This window comes from Rhineura floridana, chromosome 5 (assembly GCF_030035675.1).
Source record: "Rhineura floridana isolate rRhiFlo1 chromosome 5, rRhiFlo1.hap2, whole genome shotgun sequence".
Classification (NCBI taxonomy): Eukaryota; Metazoa; Chordata; class Lepidosauria; order Squamata; family Rhineuridae; genus Rhineura; species Rhineura floridana.
In genome coordinates, this window is record NC_084484.1 from 48,188,550 (window position 1) to 48,208,045 (window position 19,496).

At 41.1% G+C, this 19,496-nt stretch overlaps 1 long non-coding RNA gene across 2 annotated transcripts in view; it reads right to left on the minus strand.

Moving 5' to 3' along the window:
- The window catches only part of LOC133385812 (uncharacterized), a 61,349-nt gene extending 44,899 nt beyond the window's left edge, over positions 1-16,450 (minus strand). Inside the window, exons 1-3 of one of the 2 annotated variants that reach the window (XR_009762970.1) lie at positions 16,371-16,418; positions 15,411-15,470; positions 3,778-3,851 (exon numbers count right to left, since the gene is read on the minus strand). This is a non-coding gene — a long non-coding RNA (uncharacterized LOC133385812). Of the gene's footprint in view, positions 1-3,777; positions 3,852-15,410; positions 15,471-16,370 lie in introns of both variants that reach the window. The other variant, XR_009762969.1, reaches the window with a different exon arrangement.
- Positions 16,451-19,496: the final 3,046 nt, after the last annotated feature.

The following is a 19,496-nucleotide window of genomic DNA, read 5'->3' on the forward strand; positions in this document are numbered from 1 at the left end:
AATAATAATAATAATAATAATAATAATAATAATAAATTTTATTTGTTAGTCGCCCATCTGTCCGAATTAACGGACACTCTGGGCGACGTACAACAATACAAACTACAATACAAAACAATAAAACAATATACAATCAACAATTCACAACATCAACATCAATTCATCTAAAGCCATCTTTCAATTAATATACCATAAAAACTAATCTGCCCCAGAAATCCCATAGGCCTGCCTGAATAGCCAGGTTTTTAAGGCTCGGCAAAAAGCCATCAGGGAGGAGGCATGTCGAAGGTCAAAAGGAAGCAAGTTCCAGAGGGTGGGGGCCACAATCGAAAATGCCCTCTCTCTGGTCCGCACCAGCCTAGCTGTTTTCACCAGTGGGACCGAGAGAAGGTCTTGTGAGGCCGATCTTGTTTGGCGGCATAATTGGTGATACTGGAGGCGTTCCTTTAGATAAACTGGGCCGAAACCGTATAGGGTTTTAAAGGTCAATACCAACACCTTGAATTGGGCCCAGTAAACAACTGGTAACCAGTGTAGATCTATCAACACTGGAGTAATATGATCCCGGCGACGGCTCTGCGTTATCAAGCAAGCCACCACATTCTGTACCAGCTGCAATTTCCGGACCGTTTTCAAGGGTAACCACACGTAGAGCGCGTTACAGTAGTCTAAACGAGAGGAGACCAGGGCATGTATCACTCGTGGGAGCAGATGAACAGGAAGGTAGGGTCGCAGCCTCTGTACCAGATGTAATTGATACCAAGCTGCCCGACTCACTGCTGAAACCTGAGCCTCCATGGACAGCTGGGAGTCAAGAATGACCCCCAGGCTGCGGACCTGGTCCTTCAGGGGTAATTTAATAATAATAATAATAAAATTTAATTTATGTGTCGCCTATCTGGCCGATGGCCACTCTAGGCGACGTACATGTAAACAGTTAAAACACAATGGGATAAAATACATTAATACAATATATAAACAATACAGCAGCAACAACAATACTAGTGCAGGGTAAGAGGCATTTCAGTCATAGAAGTTAACCCTCCCCGGAAATCCCAAAGGCCTGTTGAAAGAGCCAGGTCTTTAAGGCTTTACGAAATACATTTAGGGAAGAGGCGTGCCGTAGATCTTGTGGGAGGGAGTTCCAGAGGGTGGGGGCCGCCACTGAGAATGCCCTCTCTCTAGTTCCCCCCAATCTAGCTGTTTTTGTCGGTGGGATTGAGAGAAGACCCTGTGTGGCTGATCTTGTCAGCACCAAGTCTAAGTTTCCCAGCCTTCTCTTATCACCCATGAGCAATACCTCGGTCTTGTCGGGATTTAGCTTCAGCCTGTTCTCTCCCATCCATCCACTTACGGACTCCAGGCATTTGGACAAGGTCTCCACAGCCAACTCTGGTGAGGACTTAAATGAGAGATAGAGCTGAGTGTCATCTGCATATTGGTGACACTGCAGCCCAAAACTCCTGATGATGGCTCCCAGCAGTCAAGGCCTGCACCTTATAGGCACTTAGGGTTGCCAGGCTCTGGGCCTGAGAATGATCCTGTATCTTTAGGAGAAGAGAACGTTAGCCAAGTCCAGGTGTTCTTGCAACACTGTAATGGGAAAAACCACAAGGTGGAATTCTCCCTTCTTCCTGCACAACTTTTAAAGATACAGAAGACCTCTTGGAGGCCGGGCCTGGCTTTCAGCTTGTGCCAAAAGGATGACGAAGTTAGTGCCAGGTAGGCCTCCTTGGGGAGAGCATTCCATTGAGAGGTACTACACCAAGAAAAGCCAATTTTCTCTTTGCCACCCTCCAGACGTCCACCAGAGGTGATACACTGACAAGGGCCTCAGATGATGATCTCATGGTCTGGCAGGTTCATATGGGGAGAAGTGATCCTTTAAGTATTATTATTGTTGCTGTTGTTGTTGTTGTTATTGTTATTATTATTTCCTTTTATAGATCTCTTACTATCTAAAAGATCTCAAAGCGGTTTACAATAGACTGCACAAGGTACAATAAAAACATATCAAATTAATTTACAAAGGAAAATACATAAACAATATCCATATACATCAAACATATACAAGTATAAGAATACCAAACAGTATATGGCTTTCAAGGTGAAAGCAGCACTTTGAATTGGATCTGGCAACAAACTGGCAGCCAGTGCAGTCAGGCCAGAACCATTCTTATATTTTCATGCTTTCTTGTCCTACTTAATTATCAAGCCACTACATTCTACTCTAGCTATGGTTTCTGAACTGTCTTCAAAGGCAACCCCATATAGAATGCATTGCAGTGGTCTCGCCTGGAGGCTACCTGAGCATAGACAACTAAAGCCAAGCTATCCCCATCCAAATAGACTTGCAGCTGAGCAACCAACCAAACTTTAGGAGAACAAGAAAACCCAACAAGTTGTAATATCTCATTCTGTCACAATATGGTAACAGACTACTCAATAATCTTAATATTTTGCTCTGTCAGAGTGGGTGAAGTGATGCTTCATGTATATAATGTATTGCAATTTCCTTTTTTAAAAAATAAAATGATAGCCTGGTGCATTCCTAACCTAAAAATCCATTATCTATTCTCACTAAAATGTTATCACTTCATTAACTTGTGTGTGTGTGTGCGTGCATGCGTGTGCACATGCGCACACCACACACAATCATATCTTGAAATATAGAAGCAATATTTGACTTTGGAAATATGGATACTCTAAAACAGCAATAATTAAACTGAAACACCTATTCAGTCTATGATTGGTCTTGAATATTTGGCATGTTCCTTCCACATAAATAGTTCAACAGATTTATTAATTTTAGAAACTGCATCTATATTTTCTGAAGCAACATGGCTGTGCATTCAAGTGCACTTTATACTTATATCATAAAGCTGTGCAATGAAAGTAGAGGGAGGGCTACACTGAGACAAGCACCATTAAGATGACATGTTGAACAAAAGTAAGGCAAAAAACTCTGAATGATGTTTTTGAATTTTAGGGCTTGGAACGTATTTTATCAAACATCTCTGGTTTGATGTAGAAAAATCAACAAAAATGAGGTTGAAAGAGTTGAAATATTAAAGACTTGTTAAAGTCCCATTAAACTTTGTGGCAATGATGAGGAGGGATGCTACTTGCCTTAGGGATAAGTCCCATTGACTTTATCACTGAGCAAACATGCACAACTTTTTACCATTTAAACGGGGAAATCTGATCCTATATTTTCCCACACCTTTGCAAAAAAATGTCATTTCAGGTATTTTCATTTTTTCAATAGTATGAATAATAGACTAAGGCCGCATTCCTATGCATGCTTACCGGGCACTCTTATGCAAGCTTACTTGGGACTAAGTCCCATTGAACTCTGTCGAGCTTACTTCTGAGAAGACATGTACAGAATTTTCCTGGTTGTGCTAACTTTTCAATATGCTCTGAGTTACCTTGTATAAGAAAAGTTTTAAGATAACAAAAGTCATTTAAAAGAATTTGTTTCTTTGGTGTTTTGTTGAAATACAATCTATATTGTATTTTGTTCCTCTTTCAAAAAGTCTTCTAAAATCTTTATCCCAGTTGGCATCTGTCTAGGAATGGAATTGATTTTATGTATGTGCTGTTGTTTTAAACTGTTTTTATGTTTATAACTTTATATGCAATTGTTGTAACTGTTTTTATATAGGTCCCTGCTTTATATATGTTGTTACTATAAATCACTTTTGGATGCCTCATGGGAACAATCATAAATGAAATACTGTAATAATAATAATATGCCTCTAACATTAAACTTACATTATACCAGGAGGGAGAGGATATTCACTGTTGATTCGCTGGTAGAACAGCCACCATATCTATTTGTGCTCAGCCTATAAGGGGAAAAGATACAAACTGCATAAAAATAACAGACCCCCTACCTCCAGCATCCCTGGAAACTCCATCTGTACTTATCAATCTGGGACTGTGCTGGGGACAAGACCCATGTATGAACTCGTAATTACTGTGAATGCCCCAGCACCCCTCCCTCCACAACACCTTACACACAACATGCAAGACAACATCAAAGCACTCCCACTTCATTATCCCCCCTAGCACAGCCAGCAACACTCCACAGGCACCCCTTACACATGCATGGATTTTGAATACCCTTCCGCTGCTCCCAACCATTGGTTTAGAACATAGCACAGGGAGTGGGGAGGAGAGCCCACATTTCTGGGCAGGATACCCACAGAGAGCACACACAGCCCACTCGCAAGGGAAAAGCTCTTTTTTCTGGGAGCGAAGGGGCCAGAACGCACAACAAGAGTGGCCACAGATACACACTGACAGACTCACTCTCCAGTGGCTTGCTGCATAGGGCATGGGGTTAAGAAGCCAAAAACAAGGGTTTGAACCTCACCAGGGTTGTCACATTTAGCATGTCTGGGACAAAAGAGAAAGAGAGAGCTCTCAGGATTCAAAGCTAACTGCAAACATCACAGACCAGTTCCCTAACCATTCAGGTCACCATCATCACCTTCCCCGTCCTGGCAAACACAATGCCACCCTTGGGAATGCCACTGCCTCCATCCTCCTCATGAGCCACCGCTGGCTGAAACTATTGGACCTTAGCAAAGGTTAAGACTCAGATGGAGCAGGAGGAATCATAGGAGGGCCATTCTGGGCCAGTAAACCCAGCAGTGAGCCACACCTGGGAGGTTAGTAAGGCGGAAGGAAGCAGGGGCCCCTGAAGTAGGAGAATTTATTTTGCTATAGCTGCCTGTGAATGTCTCCTTGATGTTGAGCCTCTGAATACCAAGCAAACTAAGGATTCACCACACTTCCTCTGAAGTAAGAGGTAGGCTTGGGGCTCAGCACACATCCTGTGTTCCAGTCGCTAGGGATGTAAAAAGGCATTGATTTCCATTCCAACCTGTGTTCGTCCCATGCAATACTGTTTCTGTTCCACTGCAGTTCAGCTTCTGACACAAATGATGTTAGTCACCTTGCTGTCCACTGTGGTGGAATTTTGCATCATTGTGTAATTGATTATGTAATATAAGTGCAAAGGCCACTCATTTCAATGCAAAGGAAATGCAATGCAAATTGGTGCCAAATTGGTGTGGGGGGGAGAGTCAGTGATATATCATCCGCAGACAGAAAGCAACAACAATGAATATATTCGCTGGATTGACTTCCATTCTTGGCATGGGACAAATAAGTGAACATCGGCATTTTCCACTCCCATTTCTGTCGGAATTCTCTGACATCTCTACCACCCGCTGCCCACTCCGCACCCACCCACTTTCAGGGATCCCTGACAAGGGGAAAATGAAAAACTGGGAGAAACTGAAATGGACAGATTCATCCATGTGTGTGACATGAGGGCTGAGAGACATGCCCCCAAGCCACACTGCTATTCTGATGGCAGTGCGTGCCACTGGTGCAGCATTGTTGCCCCTCAGCCAACAGAACTTCATGATAGAATTGCACCCTTGATTAGTTATCTTTTTCAATTAGCATGTTTAAAAATGTGTGAACAGATATCACCTTTCTATTCTTATATCTTCATGACTACATCACATGTGTTGGGAAAGACGAAAAGTAAGCAGAAGACTGACTGACCTTTAGCCACCCTTTTTAAAAAATGGTATAACCTTATCTAGTATTAGTTATTACTTAAGCTTGTCCATTTATTCTGACTTCCTAGATCCCAGTGATAAAGCTCTTTATTATTATTTTAAAAAATCAGATCTTTAGCAGTACAAAGCCTGTATGAATTGTGGCGTTGAGATGTTTCCCTGCATAACCCAGCAAGTTTGCAGCCTCCTTTCAATCTATAGGAATGAAATAATGCTCAGTTGTTTACAGTCTGGGATGCAGCCATGCTAAATGTCAGGATTTTCATTATGAAAATGATGCTCATAAGTCTAATTACAAGTGTAATCATAAATGAAAAATGAGGTGCTTTGTAATATTTTACTAACAGTCCTGTCCTTCGCTCCGAAATAAATCTGTCAATGTTCAGCCAAGCTTACTTTCAAGTAAATGTGGATGAGATAAGAGCCTTTTTAACAAAATTATTGTAAGCCGCCAACAGGCTCAAACCAAAGAGCCTGGCAGCAGACCCCAGGCGCCTTAACTGTCTGCTACCAGGATAGCTTTGAAGGCTGGAAGAAATGTCTGGGCTTAGCCTTTTTGTTCCACAGCATCACATTAAGGAGGCTCGATACTGGTCAGTGTAAAGAAATCAGGCAACCCGAGGAGACATAGGAGCTCTCCTGTCTAGGACTGTCCTAGGCTTGGACCCTCCGTCTGTGCAACTTCTCATTAAGAGTAACCATAAAAGCTCCTGTGCTTGCCTTGCCTTGCCTTGCTTCTGCTGCCTTTGGAACATGGCCCTCTACCTGTCTTGGATTACGACACTTGCCTCTGTCTCCTCTTTGTCTACCTACCTGTCTAATGTGCCTGTCTTGGACCACATTGCCTGCCTCTTTGCAGACACTGCTTTGAGGCTGGACATGTGCCTTCCATTATACAATGTCATTTGCCTCTGATCTCACTGGGCCCCAACAGATATTTGCGTAGTATACTCAAGTAGCATCTTATAACTACCTAAACTTTTTACACAGAATCACTATTGCACTAACAGAATGATTAATCACCTGGCCCAAATCGTCAGACATTCACCCTACTTCCTAATTTATTTCTATAATATTTACCACATATCAATTATAGCTCTGGAAAGTCTGTGCTTCCACATTCCATTAGATAAGTTCACAATGTCCAATTTGTTATAGAAGCCTCTTACCATAGAAATGGTCAACTGCCTGATCCTAAAACAATTTTATCTGGCTCCCAGCAAATGTGAATCTACAGCAAGAAGAGAGATGGGGAGCAAGGCTAGCTGCCTTTAGCTCTTCCTCTCCAACTGTTAGCTAGCATCAGCAGTTCCATCAGGCTGCAGCAGTGAAAGACAAGGCAAGCAGAGCCGCTCCACTGGCTCTGCTCAGAGACTAGCTCTTTCTGGATCCTCTTTTCCTTGAATTATTTCTATCCCAGCAAGTCAATAAGAACTTTGTAAGTCTGTTACTTCAGTTTCATGTATTCTCAGAGCTTGGAAGTAATTCATTATTTTTTTCAGGAATGAGTGGGTAATACCTTTACATTTTGATTGTAATAGAGGAGTAATGTTATTACTTTTGTTGAGTAATTGTAATGTTTCCAGCATTACTTTTGGGGATCACTAGGCAGGGGGGAGCAGGGGAAGCCTTCTGGTCCTCTGATTTGTGGATGAAAATCATGTGCCTCAAACTGGGCTTCTGTGCCGCATCGCTCATCCCTCATGCTCTGTGGGTGGGTAGGAGGCGACGAGGGAGGCGGCAGAGAGCGAGATGGGGTGGAGTGGAGAAAACAATTGTTTTAAAAAATGGATGGTGGTGGTGAAGAATGGAGGGGAGGGGAAAAGGAGCCGGAGGGCAAGAACATGGATAAAGGAAGAGAAGGAGGCAGCAGAAGAATGGAGATAAAGAACTGTGGAGATGAAAGATGACAACATGTGTGTGTATGTGTGTGTGTGTACTGTGTTTGCATTTGGTACACAAAGTGGCCTCCACCACCCTCTCTGGCTACTGTTCTGTGCATATGCAGTATTTAAACTTTTTTGCATCTCGGGAAAATGTTTGCTTGGGTGAGTGTCCCTTAGCTGGTGGCAGGGCAGGGTCCAGGAGGTGGTTAAGTGAGAGAGATTATGCTTGCTGGCTGAGTGGGAGGGGTTGCACTTGGTTTGATGTGCAAAGATCTGAGTAGTGGCCTCTGCCATCCTCCCCACCTCCCTTACCAGTGGAGAGACCATTATTGCTATCTTACGGATCAAAAGAATTATTCTACTACCTCTGTATGTGTGTGTTTATTTTTAATGTTGTTTTAGGCTACTTAGATGTGCAGCAGCCAAGGCCAGCACCTTGTAGGCGGTTTTTTTTAAAAAGTAACTGAAATGTAATTGTAGTGATTACGTTTGAGAAAAAGTAAAGTAATCAGTTGATTTCAGAGCAATTGTAATAGTAACAGTAATTACTACTTGGGGGCGCATGTAATTGTAACTGTAATTTATTACTTTTTAAAAGTAATCTTCCAAGCCCTGTGTATGCTGCAAAATGCTGAAAATAAATACATACACAGAGTTAGTGACTTAGTTTTCATTTTCCCTCCCCATCCTCTTTGCCTTTTGTGTCGCATTACATAGTCATCCTGAGGACAGGGACTGTATTGTTGTTGTTGTTGATTATGATGATCTCTAAGCCACTCTGAGAGTCTTTTTGTCTGAAGAGCAAGGATTTTTATATAAAAAAAATCTTTAAATAAATATTTATTTATTATTTATTTGATTTATATCCCAGGAGGAGCCCAGGGCAGCAAACAAAAGAACTAAAAACCCTTTAAAAACAGACTTTAAAATATATTAAAACAAAACATCTTTAAAAACATTTTTTAAAAGCTTTAAAAACATCTTTTTTTAAAAAAAGATTTTAAAACATTTATTTTTTTAAAAAAGGTTTAAAAACATCTTCAAGAGCAGTTCCAGCACAGATGCAGACTGGGATAAGGTTTCAACTTAAAAGTCTTGTTGAAAGAGGAAGATCTTCAGTAGGCGCCGAAAAGATAATAGAGATGGTGCCTGTGGTTAAAAATTATATCCCTATTATGATATTTATCTCATTGGTGGTGTACAGAATTTGCTGGCTGCATACAAGTGCATGCTCTCAGTAAGTGTGATACCTTTATTACAAGGGTGATGCCAACTTCTTTAAAGAACCTAACCACGGCCCATGGCAAATGGCATATTGCACATACCACATGGGAGTGAAATATCACAATTTTCCTAAGACAAAATACTGTAGGGCAAATGCTTCCAAAGTGCAGTATCCCCACTACTGAGGTACAACGTTTTAGAAAATGTATCCATATGCCCCTGAAACAAATGAATAGTAGTTATGCTCATATTATTCTATTAACTGTACGGCCAGATTCTAACAATCTTTCCTTGGCAATATCTCTTTACTACATTGAGGTAAATTAGGCCACTGCGAGGAAGTATAAGAGTTTTTCACTTTCTAGTTGTCATTTCCTTATAAACAAAAATTGATTAAATGCATGCTTAGGATAATCCACACCACAAATGTGTTGGGTTGGTGAGGAGGCACATCACATAGCTCATCCTAATGCTGCCTATCCATAATTAAATATCAAAAAGCTGATCCAAAGTAGGGCAATGTGCATGCAGAGATGTAGTCCAGACATTGCTGGACTACAACTCCCATCATCACCGACCATCAGTCACAGGAGAAGGGCCATAGCTCAGTGACAGAGTATCTGCTTTGCATGCAGAAGGTCCTAGGTTCAATCCCCAACATCTCCAGGTAGCGCTTTAAAAGACCCCTGCCTGAAATCCTGGAGAGTCACTGCCATGTCAGTGTAGATAATACTGAGCTAGATGGACCAATGGCCTGACTCAGTATAAGGCATATTTCTATATTCTGATCAGCAGGGGAGGCCCTCTTGGTAGTGCTGCCTCTAGCTCCTGTCCAGTGAGTGTTGACCTGTGACAGGGACGTCTCAGTGGTGGGTCCCCATTTGTGCAATGCCCTCCCTGGCGAGGAGCGTCTGTTATCTGTCTCCCTCACTATCAACTTCAGGATAAATTTAAAGACATTCCTGTTTATCCAGGATACAAATATAATCATCATCATAGTCCCTACTTCCGTGCTAGAAGCGCCTGTGTACACCAACAGGTCCTATATGCACAGTTGCATTAAAAAGCCATATCCAGCAACTAGAATTGTGCAAGAGTATTTGTTTATTGAATTATATTTATTGATGGGAACGAACAAGCTGAAGCTGAATCCTGACAAAACTGAGGTACTGTTTGTGGGAGACAAGGGAAGGCTGGGGGATGTGGACCTGATGTTCAATGGGGTACGATTGCCCCTAAAGGACCAGGTCCGCAGCCTGGGGGTCATTCTTGACTCCCAGCTGTCCATGGAGGCTCAAGTCTCGGCTGTGAGCAGGGCAGCGCTGTATCAACCGCATCTGATACGGAGGCTGCGCCCCTACCTTCCCAACCATTTGCTCCCGCCGGTGGTACATGCCCTGGTCACCTCTCACCTAGACTACTGTAATGCGCTCTATGTGGGGTTACCCTTGAAAATGGTCCGGAAATTGCAACTGGTACAGAATGCGGCGGCTCGTATGATCAAAGGTAGCCGCCGACAAGATCATATTACTCCAGTTTTGAAGGAGTTACATTGGTTACCGGTTGTTTACCGGGCCCAATTCAAGGTGTTGGTTTTGACCTTTAAAACCCTATACGGTTTGGGCCCAGTTTATCTGAAGGAGCGCCTCCAGCACCGTCAGGGATGCCACTCGACAAGATCAGCCTCTCAAGACCTTCTCTCGATCCCACCTGCTAAATCAGCTAGGCTGGTGAGGACCAGAGAGAGGGCTTTCTCAATATTGGCCCCCACCCTATGGAACTCCCTCCCAAATGATCTCCGACATGCCCCTTCTATGATGAGCTTCCGCCGGACTTTAAAGACTTGGCTCTTCAGGCAGGCTTTTGGGATGGGTTGAAACTTTTACTGTATGTTTTAAAATTTTTAATGCTTATGGTATGCTTAATGTCTAATGTATTATTCTGTTTTGTACGTCGCCCAGAGTGGCTGGGTAACCAGCCAGATGGGCGACTAATAAATCCAAGAATAAATAAATAAATAAATAAAATTTATACCCCACCCTTCATCCAGAGCCCAGTTAAACATTCTACAAACATTAAAGTTAAAAACATTATTTCATCCGATGATCTCCAGGTTGCCAGGATCAGTCTCCTTCAGCCATCAAAGGATAGACCCATCCACCTCATTGGCTGATCATGTTTGTGGGAAGAGGGAGCAAGAGATTAGACTTTGTGTCCCCCTACAACTTGCTGCTGGCTTGGGCTTTTGAACAGCACATTAACTTATTCTAGTATCTGGGCCAAGTTTCGGATAGGAACTGGCGTTAGGTTAAAGTGCAACGGTCTTTGCTTTCTGCACCCACACTGTGCTTCAATAGGCCCCAGTTTACTGATTCAAGTTTATGCAACTTTATTAAGTATTTTTATATTTATTGTAAAATGTCAGTTATACAGAGTTAGTTTCCAAAAGCCTCACAGTAAATATGTTGATTTAAATATAGCTAAATAAAGGTCAGCCCACACAAAAAACAGCAGCTGCCACAGTTGTTGTTTCTTCTTGATCACATTTACACGCTTCAGAAATATGGAGCCCTACAAAAACTAAAGGCTTTAGAGAATGACATAAGAGAAGTAGTAATTTAATATCTTCTTAAGTCATTGGGTGTGATACCTGATAATACTGCATCATGACAAAGATGTGGTGCAAAATATTCCCATATGATTCTGGAAGCCTTAATATGATCATTCCATATTATATAACATCAACAAACCAGCTGAACCTCATCCACTTAAAGAATGGAGCAATGAAAAGAACAAATACTTTCTGAAGAGTGGAAATCAGAACAACATGTGTGAGCTTAAACAATGGAAATAAGTTGCGGATGTTGTGCAATGATGTAATTATTTCTGAAGCTGGGGGGCAGGTTATGCTATTCCCATATTTCAGAGCAGACAAACCATGTATCCAATGATATTCTGTTTTGTTGACATAAGAAAATTGATGAATGTGTGATATTTGAACACATACTAAAGATAGTATATGCTTACCATGAAAAGTGTGCTCCATCCCATGGTGAATAATAAGCTCATAGTGAACACATGGGAGATCCCCTTGGTACCAAGTATCAGAAAGGTACTAAATATTAATCTTATCGCTTTATGGGTCCACATCTGGAGGGTCAAAACATCTGGAAGGCCATAGGTTCCTATCCCTGGTTTAAACATGATATGTAGGCCTTCTTCTAACTTCAAATATATAATTTAGATACTATATACATACACGGAATATGGGCATATCAAGGTTTCCCTTATTTATTATATTTTCGTCCTCCAAGGAGTTGAAGGTCACATACACAGTTCTTTCCATTGCCTCCCTCATTGTAGTATCACAGCTACACTGTTGGTAGGCTAGACTGAGTGATAGTGACTGACACAATGTCACACAGTGTGCTTTAGGGATGTGTGCACCTCCCCTCCCCACCCTTGATCTGATTAAAGGCCCAATCCAACCCAGGACAATCCAGGGCTAACCCAACCTAGATCTAGGCTTCAAACTGAATGGGGGCACTGTCATTAATTAGGGTTTTAAACCCTGAATAATCATGTGGTCAGGTGTCTCCCCCTCTCCTTGCCATCGAACCCCCCCCTTAGACAGCCCTGGATCACTCTGGGTGATCCCAATCTGATCCAGGGCTGCCTCATCTTGGTTCAGCTGAATCCCAGATTGACCAGAATTGGCGCTATTTGGTTTGGGATCTGGGATTCAGCCAGAGCTGGTACACTGCCCTCGTGCGCCTCCTGAGATTTGAACTAGTGTCCCTGGTCCCAGCCTTATACTCTAACTACTACACTATATTGTCCCAACCTTACACTCTAACTACTACACTATATTGTTGAGAAGAAAGAAGGAATCTGCTTCTTTGCTAGGCCTTGTTACACTGACTTACTGAAGCAATATGGCTTTCCACAACATCCATTATAGCGACACTGTGTTATTTCAGAGTTAAATGCAATGTATCATTGTCTTTGTAATGGAAGCTAAAGCAGACAAAGCACATAACAATACAAAAATACAATTTCCAGAAATATAATCCTTCCTTTGAACAGCTTATCCTCTTCCTTTTTTTAAACCTAGGCAGTTTGGTTTATGATACAAACAAACCACTTTCCACCTCTCCTTACCATCTTCTAATCTGGGCTGAGATTTTATGTAATTGAAATTGAGTCTAAGGGAGGCAGATTTTACATTTTATGAGGGCAAATCAACGTACAAGTACCTTTCCCTTCCTCTTAATGGCTGGAAAGCTGTTGTGATCTGAAAAGTACATCCAGAATGAGCAAACAATCCCAAGCACATTATGCAACTAATATTGAAGGAAGGCTGTTTGCTATTCTATGGACCACCTGTATTGTAATATATTTGTGGAAGTAGCCTTTGTTATGTGGAAGAGGAAACTGAAAACACAAGTACTCCTTGGAGCCACCAGAGAGATGGGAGGAAAGAAGCACACAGTCCAAATTAAGGAAGTGCCCAATTTGAAAGAGTTTGAGTCCTACCCCCCAAAAAATGTTGGAGATCATAATTTTGCTAAAGGAACTGTAGAATTTTGTTGATGTATTTTCCACCCTGGGCTCTTTCAGGATGAAGGGCAGGATATAAATTAAATAAATAAATATTGGGCTGCAGTTGACTAAATCACATTCCGCTATTATAGTGACAAATTGGGGGGGGCAATAGTTTCTATTGGCATATAGTTAGAATATGGTTAAAGAGACTGATTTGGAATTTGGTAGTGTAGAAGACAAAAGTTTGAGGACAGTTTCTGAATTTGGATTAGAAAGGATTAAAAAAAATATTTTGAATGAGTTAAATGTGTGATGTGGGAAGCTGACAGGTGCTGTCAGTTTTTCCTCAATAAACTTTGCTGTGGAAAAGATTTCTCCATTTGTCCGGTGTCTTTTGGGAAATAGTTTGTTGTATCAGGTAAAGCAAAACATCTAGTATGTGCCATTGTCCACGAGTTGTGTCAGTTGCTTGTAGTTTTTATTAAAAAGGCATGTTTGTTGCATTTTATTCAATGGGAGTTCATAAGTGTGTTCCCTGCATATGCTCAGTTGAACCTGTTGTGAGAAGTTTATGGGAGAGGGATGGAATGGAAAGTTCAGTGAGAGTGAGTGACAGGCAGAGAGGACTGGAACATGACAGTAAGAGTCTGAGGAATAGAAAGGGACTTGGGGGGAGGAGATAAGAGAAATATGAAAGTTCTCATAGATCAGGCCTTAGCCCTGGAGTGTTTACAAGGGAGAAGTCACAGGAGATGAGTAAAAAACAGTTTGCAAGCATGAGGGAAGAAATATTTCTGAGGTGCACAGCACCTGGATTTCTGATGGGCATGAAGACTGAGCACACAGACTGGATCACCTGGTCATAGTCTTCTCCACTATGGTGATATGTGTTTATTTCTGTTTAAATTATAGCAATTTCCCCCCATTTCTCTCCACAATTTTGCATCTACACATATGCAATACACAACTTCTGGGAAATTCTGTGTCCTCTTTTTTGGTGATGGTGAAATAACCTTGTTCTGACAAAAATGCAATTTAATGCAAAAATTCACTATTTTTTGCACCCAGCTGTCTTCTAACATTTTCTCATTTCAAAATATACATTTCCTTTAACAGTAGTTCTTTAGTTTAGAATAACTCATTGGAAAAAATTGTGTCTTGAGAGGGGGGGAGATCTCTGATAACTACTCCACAGTCCTTTATATCAAATATGAAGTCTGCATCTGTGTTGGAATTGCTTTTTAATATGTTTTTAAAACTCTTCTTTTTTTAAAAAAAAAAGAAATGTTTTAAAAGCTTTTTAAAAATGTTTTTAAAGATGTTTTGTTTTAATATATTTTAAAGTCTGTTTTTATGATGTTTTAAAGTGTTTTTTAGCGGTTTTGTTTGCCACCCTGGGCTCATACTGGGAGGAAGGGCGGGATATAAATCACATAATAAATAAATAAATACTCAGTAGGGCAAACCCTAGCTCCTCCATATTAAAGTTCGGAAATCTGGAAGTAATAGTCAAATGAAGTGTTTAGAATTAATAATTTAGTAGATATTTGGCAGACACTTTCACTGAATTTCATGATTTTCAAACTGTGTACCGCAGAACTTCCCCTTCCTCTCCTTCCCTGTGCACTGTTCATATTTGCTCTGGAGGGTTCTCCCAAACTTCTGGAGCAGATTTGGGGGTGGGGAGGGGGAGATGTTCCACTGTGTTAACAGATGTTCGCACGCACAATGATTTATGCATTACTAAATGAATTTTATCCTAAATGCACATTTTAACACATTCTGGTACATTTCTTGAGCCACGAACTGTGTAACAAAATTCAGACAAGCCCAATTCCCAAAACAATCATTTTCTGATTCAGTTACACTAGTCCAAGTCATGCAAGTCAGATCAGTTCACATATGAATTTGCAGAAATTGAATTCCTGAAGCATCCCTTCACCCAATCTTTCCCTGGCCATGTGCAGGCACAAGGGGGTGTGGGATGCTTTTTAGTGTATCCACTCATTTTATGTAGGGAAATAGTGAAGCAATAGGCCTGGTCAGTAGCACTGATATAAAAGAACTGCCCTGGGCTCCTATTGGGAGACAGGGCAGGATATAAATTTAATAAATATATAATAAATAAATAAAATATAAGGTGAATGTGTACCTTAAAAGATGCTTAAGCGTCTTCTGTAACATGCAGGGTTTCCCTGGCAGGAAAGTTAACCTGACATGAAGGTATAAAGTTCAGAAACCACTGCTTTGAATCATTGATTTATTTTGTCCCCCAATCCTATCCATTGTAATCAAACAAAAAAGCCACAAACAACTGCTAAATCTTCTAGAAAAAATAGCAATATTGATGATGAAAGCTGCTTACAGTGTACTGATATGTTTGCAACACCTCACATAAAGTCACAGGCAGAAACAAAGAAAGTGGAGGATGGGGGAGGGACAGAATGTGAGCTTTACTGTTTACATCTCAACAAATAGCAGTAACGTTTCCCTTTTTTCACAGATGAGTTCACACATTTTGTCCCTCTTTTTAGGTTGAGAGTCACACGCCTGGACTTCCTCTCTGAGTTGCTTTTTACAACAAAACATGTGCAATTAAAAGTTTTTCAGCTTGCCAATTCAGGAAGTTACTGTCTGGGCTGAATTCCTAAATCTCTCTCTGCTTATTTTTCAAGAGTAAAACAAAGCATTTTCCCTTGACGTGCCACCTGTGGTGTCCTCCGGCACACATAGCTTTCTGTGATGCCAAGAGCTGTCCCCTTTACAGAACAAGTGGGACCTTCAGTCCTCCTGCCTGAGACCCAGAGAGAACTTTGCTGCAGATCTTACCCCTCACCTCCAATTTAATATTGATAAACAAAGCCCACAACTTTATCAAGTGTCAACTGAAAAGAAAAATGACTTAACTGAAATGTTGTGGTGGAGGTTTATAATTCTAGCAATGAGGCAAGACGAGCTTGTCAAAATGCACAGAAGGCAAAATAATTTTTGTTACCTTGCATTTCATGATTGGAAGGGTAGTGCAGGAAGGGAGTGGTGGCTGAGGAAATTGCTCTGGCCCTGGCCCTGGCCCTGGAGCTTAGATACGAAAAGGTCACTTAACATTACTCACCTACTGCCTAACCTTCGGTACGTGGTTTCCTATTTCACTCTCTCTTCCTTTCCAGCTCTTGATCTTGCCTAGAAGACTATGAGCTCAGCTCACCTCTCCAAAGAGCTCACACTGTGTAGAGCCTCAGATATTTCTGATTGGTAGGAATACATAATGAGGTGAATTAATCCCAACCAGGGGGACTGACCCTTCCAACGTTGCCTGAGGCACACACATCCCTGTTCTCTGCCCATGGAGAGAAATGGTGGCATCTTGAGATCTTAGATAGGTGTGCCATTTTCCATCATGGCACATTATGGGCACTTCAGCAATATCATTTGGGTAGCAGGATTAGGAATCAGCCTTTTTCAATATCACTTTATCTTGTTTTTGATAATTTGCTGTTTGTTGTTCATAAAGTTCAGAATCTTAGAGTTCCTTGATTACTTTCTTTCCTTGTCTCCCATTATCCAGGCTTTTCCCAAATCTTAGCATAAGATTTCATAAGTTAAATGTAGTTCATCATTTCAGTTATTTTTATCTTGTAAAACCTGCAGGCAGGATTTGGTTTTCAGTTTAGTTATTGTGCAGCAACTAATGTCTGAGGTGTTTCATAAGCAATAAAGATTGGGTTAAATTCAGAATAAAACCACATTCACACCATATATTTATTCCAATCTTACTCCACATTAAATGGTCATGTCTTCCCCCAAAGAATCCTGGGAAGTGTAGTTTGTGAAGGGTGCTGAGAGGTGTCAGGAGACCCTCTATTCCCCTCACAGAGTTACAGTTTTCAGAGTTCTCTGGGAAAAGGGACTGACTCTGACAATTATAGCTCTAAGGAGAATAGGAGTCTCCTAACAACCCTCAGCACCCTTCACAAACTACACTTCCCAGGATTCTTTGGGGGAAACCATGACTGTTTAAAGTGGAACATTAGTGAAATAAATGTATGGTGTGAATGTGGCCAAAGTTAGTTGAACTTGGCTTCCCTTGAAATTAGTGGAACTTTACTCAGCTGTGTGATTAACTTTTCACAGTGATTTCAGTTGGAACTATTGCAATGAACTTAACCTGGAACCAATTCAATATATATATTCAAAAACTAAATATAGGAGTAAGAACTAGTTCATTAATGCCCTGCTACTCAAAAAGTCCTTTTGACAAACAAGACACTATTTTATTAGTATAAGTACATATTTATTTTGTCAGTTCTTTTGTAAAACAAAAGTATGCTTAGTGGTGCTCTTTGATATCACATATATAAGGAGAAGGGGAGTTTGTTTTTTTACATACATAATTCTGTGTATAGGGAAAAAATGACAATAGCTCTTACCATGGTATTTTAGTAACAAGTGTAGGCCTCTGGTTCCTTCTATAACACAAACACATATCAAAAATGTTTTACATAGGAATCCTATACATGTCCATGCAGAAATAGGTCCCATTGAATTCAGTGGGGCTTGCTCCCAGGTAGGTGGGTATAGGGATGCAGTCTTAATGTACTTAAAATAGATTAGTGAACGACAGACTATTTTATCCATTCCGTAGCATGGCTTTTGTGCTCCCTTTAATATTTCCATTATTTTAAATGAAAGAAAAAACTGCTCAACTCATGCAAATGACCTTTAGTGAGGATGGCTCGCCTTGCTTTGCATATGGAAGAAAATTTCACTCCACCTTGCAAAACTGAATTTTTGTGCATAAAGCAAAGATGCCACAAACTATTGCCTTCCCCTCCCACTCCACCCATGTAAGGCCCATTTAATATTAATGGCACTAACATTAGAAATGTACTGTAAAGGAATTCTTCCTGAAAGTACTTTATTTCTTTAATGTATTAAGAGTAATTTAACTCACATGGTTCTTCTCTGTCACAGCCCCATCTAACATCAAAATTCCATGGCTGTGCCTTTATGTTGTTTAATTTACAGCTGAGAACTATTTCCCACCTTCAGAATGAGTGATTTATAACAATAAGCTTTAAATATGTGGCAAATTTGTAGTAGCTCAATTGAATGACACTTCCCACCTGTTCTGCTGCACTTGTAGTAAATGGTAATTAATACTAAGACTTACCCATTCTTTCTTCATACTGTGAAAATAAGACTACAAACACTGGTTAAAGCAAATTGTTTTATACAGATCTTTCTGTCAAATGCCAAAATACACTTTGAAAAACTATTTTTTTGGTGGATTTTTCCACCTTCTCCTTTGAGGGCTGCCTCCAAATTTCACAATAATATTCAGTCATAGAGCATTCATATTTTCATCAGTTTCAGCATCATATAGGTAAAAATGATCATCATCACCATCATCATCATCTTGATTAATTACCCGCTCTTCACCCTAAGGTCCCGGGGTGCGTGTGTGTAACAACAATTTATAATACAACATTAAAACAGTTTAAAACAAGTTATAATCACAAGAACAGGGTGGGTCCCTATAATTCAAGTATTAAAGGACATGGAGATGGTGATCTGGAGGTGGGGAGTTTTCTTTCGACCCCATTGTCATGGACAGATCACCGCTTGCTGAAGTTTAGGCTTACAGCCGCCCTTTCCCTCTGCAAGGGTGGAGGACCTATTAAGCGGGTCCGACCTCGGAGATTAATGGATCCTTTGGGTTTCCAAAGGGCTCTGGGGGATTTTCCGGCTGATAAGACAGGAGCTCATGTCGAAGCCCTGGTCAAACTGTGGAACTCGGAAATGACCCGGGCCGTGGACACGATCGCTCCTGCGTGCCCTATCCCATGCAGACCTCATGCAGCCCCAGGGTATACCACGGAGCTGAGAGCGATGAAGCAAGAGAGGAGAAGGCTTGAGTGCAGATGGAGGCATACTCCTGATGGATGCAACTACGCCTTGGTAAGTGCCTCCACTAAACTGTATACAGAAGCGGTGAGGGCAGCGAAAAAGCGATATTTCGCTGCCACTATTAAATCATCTCTCAACCGCCCAGCGGAGCTCTTTAAAATTGTCCGAGGGCTTTTACACCCTAGCCCTCAGGAAATTATAGAACCTTCAGACATCTGTTGTAACGAGTTCGCTGGGCACTTCCACCGGGACTTAGACTCCAGTATTATGGCAGTTGAACCTAATGAGGTATCCAGAGCACGGTCTTGTCCTTATTTATTGGATGAGTTTC